We start from the raw sequence: 5,401 nt of genomic DNA, 5'->3' as shown, positions 1-5,401 counted from the left end.
ATATGTGAATGTCATCCAAAACTACTTTTAGCTCCACCCATATGTTAGCACCGTGACCATAGAACGTATGAAAAGTACAAATAAATTCCCCTTTATCAACTTTGATCACCCCACCTCCACGATAATTACCAGGATTTCCTATACAACATCCATCAATTTTAACTTAATCCAAGTAGGGAGAGTAGGTATGCAACGAACAAACTTAGTGACTTTATTAAGCGGTTTTCAAATCTAAATACCCAAAGTTCGTAAGGTAATACAATCAGACAAAGATAGCCTAGACACCTTAGCCACATTGGCACATAACTCACCAATCCACCACTTCATTGTAGCCCCAACCTGATCACAAATAATAGCAACACCTTCCATCTTTTTTCGACACCTTGTTGTCCAAATAGCCCAGAAAATCAAAACAGGGGAAAAGCCAATAATCTTACCCACTTGGAACGTTTGTGATGCCTTACAGAACCAAAAATTCATCCTTCGCCTCCAACCCAGCGATGTAATGTGAGAGATGCCTATGACCGTTGATAACTGAACCCAAAGGAAATCTGCCAAATCGCTTCCGTCCAACAAATGGTCAAGGGACTCAATATGAGGTTTAACACAGCATACACATTTTGAGGCTATGGCAATCCCCACCATTTGTATTCTTTCGTCCACACCGAGCGCATTATGTATAGCTTTCCAAGTAATGAACGAGATTTCTTTTGGAATTAATGGATGCCATACCCATTTGTCCCAATCTACACACTCCCGTTTAGCTCGTATAAGCTCCCAATTACTACAAGTACTAAACAAACCATCCGGAGATGGTTTTCAAACAGTTGTATCCAGTCCTCCACGTAACCTTGGAATGTGTTCTATTGCAATTTTAGCTAATTCACTCCCAAATAGATATGTTATTTACCTTCTTTGTTCAACGAACTTAGGTCTTTTAATTGGTTAAGCTTACAATCTAAGCTTTTTCTCTTTAAAGATGAGAGTTTTCAGGTCTCCTACTTGTAGTAGGTGGGAATGTTAACAATAAAATTCGGATCAAATAATTACAATTCAAGATCAAGATAAATACAATCAACAAATTTTCTTACGTAACTATGAGTTTCACCTCATAAGTTTGCTAGTCTCGATGCTTAAACTAGAATAAGAGGAGAAATAGATAAATAGAAAGAAGATGTTTGAATTGAATGTCATTCTTCAAATAGATGGAGATACTTATAGACATCTCTCCAAGCATTGGGGTGAATTGTTAATTCTTTCGGTGCTGTGCCAAGTGGCTATCCTTGATTAGTATTCTAATAATTGATTTTAGTTAAAAATCATGTTTTATTTATTTGACATGTACCGCTTATTGATGGCCTATAGCTTGTCTGAATACGAGGATTAGGTCGCGACATTTTGGTGAATCTTTTGCTTTTTCTTTCGCGTGTTGTTTTTCTTTGGACTATTGATACAAAACATTCTATGTTGGAAGTTTATTATGCAAAACGTTTCCACGTTCCTTTTTTTTTCCTTGCATTTTCACCCTATTTATACATTTCATTGCGAAAATCATCATTTCATTCATTTTTTTTCAATAAAAATTTGTGAAATAACTAATATACCCTTATATTTAAATAAAATAAGTCTCAAATAAATTATTAAAAAAATTAAAAAGAAAAACAAAAAAGTTCTCTTCCCTTCGCAACACCTCCACCTACAGCAAACAAATAAAGTTGTCTAAAATTAAAATAATTTGTGACAATAATCTTCGATTATTTCTTTCCCAATCCATCTCCATCCCTGTTTCTTCAGTTCTTCCTCCCCAACCTATTCAGTCCCATGGCAGTCTTAACAATTTAGGAAGTTTTCAACTGAGTTAAAAATTCTTTATTTGCAATGTGTAGATAATTGGGTCCATATTCTACCACAGATTTTTCGATTTTGTTGGCTGTTTTTATCGGTTTTCGCTTATGGATGAGAGTTTTAACTTTTTAGCTTTATGTCAATATTCAAGGTAATATGATTATAGGATATTCTTATTGATAATCATTCATTCAAGGAAAAAGGGAACGAGTTGGGTGGAGGAAATTGGGATTGAAGTTTGGTTGGGGAAGTAATTGGGGGTTGAAGCTGAGTTGCGGAAGGAAGAAACCGAGGTTGAAGATGGGTTCAAAAAGAAGGCATCAGCAGTTGGATAGGAAGAAACCGAGGTTGAAGATGTTGTAACTTTTAATGGGTTTTATTTTTCATTTTTTAATGATTTGTATGGGTCTCATTTGCAATTTTTTTTTTTTTTAATATTTGGGATTATGATTGTAATTAATTCTTTATTTTTATTTTCCTTTTTGTTTTATTTAAATATAATGGTATATCGATCATTTTACAACTTTTTATTGAAAAATTAAATGAAAATGAACGAAAATGACGATTTTCATAGTGGAAGGTCTAAATAAGGGTGAAAATACAAAAATATGAAAGGTAATGACATTTTACACAATAAACTTCAAACATTGAGACATTTTGTGCTAATAATCCTTTTTCGTTTCGCTGAAGTGGAATTTTGCAAAGTCTCTTACCTTGTTCAACAAATTGCCCCCTAAGCCCTATTTTAATATTAATGTTAAATTTAGGGATAATTGCAACTGAGACCTCAAATTTTTAAGAAGTTGCAGACGTTTTTCTAACATTTCATTTGTTGCAGCTATCACCTCAAACCTTTTAAAACGTTACGAATGAAATCCCAATGGATGGATTCCAATTATATTACTGTCAGTTGACCAAAAAATTAGACTTTGATCACATTTTAATCAATTATAAAAGGACAAAATGATAATTTTATATTTTTCACATTAAAATACTTAAATAAAAATGAAAAAAAAAGAAAATGAAATAAAAATGAAAAAATATCTTCTTCTCCCGCACCCCCTAACCCATCAATCCAAAACCAAAATTCTACCGTCACCACCCTCCTCCACAACCACTATCATCGTCACCCCTACCACATCCATCACCACTGTCTCCGCAAAAATGACTCAAGATATTGAGATAAAAGATCAACAACTTGGTGGTGATGGTGGATTTCCAGTTTGGGTTTGAGGGATGAGGATAAGGGAGAAGAAGATATATTTTTTCCCTTTCCATTTTATTTTCTTCTTTTATTTTCTTTTTTTTTTAATTTAAGTTTTTTAATGTTAAAAATATAAAGTTATCATTTTGTCATTTTATAATTGATTAAAATGTGGTCAAAGTCCAAATTTTTGGTCAACTGATAGAAATATAGATGGAATCCAATCATTGGGGCTTCATTTGCAATGGTTTGAAAGGTTTGAGATGACGACTACAACAAATGAAATGTTAGAAGAATGTCAGTAATTTTTTGAACGGTTTGGGGTCTCAACTGCAATTGTCCCTTAAATTTAAGACCTATCATTGTCACCATTCAATAAGTGTGAACTTTCCTAGGGGCCTGACCTGATTTCCATACTTTGAATTTAATGCTTGGGCCAAATGAAACGTCTATGACGTTATATGAGCCTTGCTGCTTTGCTTGCTATCGATTATGGGGGGAGATTTTGTATCCCCACTAGGCCTTACGTTGCAATTGTTCCTTCTTTATTTTTTCTGAATCCATTGGGATATGAATTTATTCTCCACCTTTTCCTTATCTTTTGGCTTTAAGAACCTATGTGAGAATCTGGATTGTGCAAGATGACTGAATCATAGGACATGCCTTCCATAGTAGTTTTTTCTTCACATAACAAATTTTGCAGCTAGTAGCTTTTTTTTTTTTTTTTGATATCCAGGTATCCACCTTACAGTGACTAAATCCTGGAGTCTACACGTTGGCTCCTCAAGCTGCAGACAGGTTAAACCGCAGGTTGTGCCCCAAAGTGATCAGTGCTCAAGAGCCCCCCCAACTGATTTGCCAAAGTGCCAAACAAGTCGTTTTTCATCTTTGTACCTTGCCTTCCAGTAGAGTTCCTGCCTTTCAAGATAAATTCTACCTTCTAGGAGAATATCTGCCTTCCAAGAGCCTTCCAGGAATCAAACTCACGACCTCTAATCTGCCAGCCTTGAAACGTCCTCATCTTTGCCAGTTGGGATGTGCCCTGGGGGGCATTGTAGCTAGTAGCTTTTACTTTACATAACAAGTATTGTAACTATGCAACAGATATAGTTCGCAGGTATTACTTGCTTTGTAATCTTCATTTTTTATTAATAAAGAGCTTTATTTTACCATGTGTTTGATTCGCCAATCGTCTTTTGATTTCAACTTTAGTTTCTCGTGTGATAAATTCAAACGGATTGTCAATGGATTAAGAAAGGAACATGCTCTTTATAGCGTCTACAGGAGACTTGGGATGAGACAGTAGGACTAATATGCTTGCTAATATCCAGTAATCCCCCGTGGTATTTTATAGACGGACAATTGGGAACTACCTAGAAGTTGATGTTTTTCTTTTCTTCTTTCATGTGTGTTTTGGGTTGTAATCAAAGTATTCCTCTACCATAAGTGAGGTTATTTTTTGAATAAAACTAGTTTTTTTGTTTTTTTTCTCGAAGAATGTTGGAGTAAAAATAAATTGAAATCACAAGCACAAACAGAATGATATCCATTTGTCAGGGCCATACCTGTGCTTCGCGGAGCTTGAGGCAAACTTCGAAATTTGGGCCCTAAGCCCTAAGTCGCAGCAAACAATCCCTTTTTTTTTAAAAAAAAATAAAAATTAGAAGTTTATGGAATTAAATTTGTTAATTTAAATCAACAATAAAACAACAAATAAATTTTTTGATGTCCCTTCTCTTTTCATTAAAGTATTTATTCATTTCTTTTGAACACATAGGCATAGTGGGTTATAAAAATTTTTTTAAAAAAAGGGTAAAAAGTAAAAAATGGGCCCCCCTAAAATTTTGGGCCTGAGGCGGAGGCCATCAGGTCCGGCTCTGCCATTTGTGAAGCCACGTGTGACAATTTTTGTGGCTTTATGTATGAGAAACTATTCGATGTTAATAAAGTATACAAATAATGAACATGAATAATGAAAGAAATAGTGTGAAGTAAATCAAGAAACAAAAAAATAAAATAAAATAATCGACAACATTGAAGAAAATGAATTGAGTGATAATCTGACAGGATAAAAATGCAACTTAGGTAGCATTCGAAAGAGTGACAGCCAATACGCAACTATAAATGGATGGTTAATGACCAACGATAATTACTTTTCACGGTTGGAAGGATAGCGGCCGAAGACGGAGATCCAAAATATAGGGTTAGAGAGAAAATGGAGAAATGGATACAAGTGGGTTAGGTTTCATTTTTTCGGTTTGGTCAGCTTACATTGGTTGATTGGGTTGGGTAAAAGTGAGCATTTAATGCATAGATTGACATGGTATTTTTTTCAAATAAGTAGTATAGGTA

Source organism: Olea europaea, chromosome 17 (assembly GCF_002742605.1).
Source record: "Olea europaea var. sylvestris chromosome 17, O_europaea_v1, whole genome shotgun sequence".
In the NCBI taxonomy this organism is placed as follows: Eukaryota; Viridiplantae; Streptophyta; class Magnoliopsida; order Lamiales; family Oleaceae; genus Olea; species Olea europaea.
Note: the sequence above shows the minus strand (reverse complement) of the source record.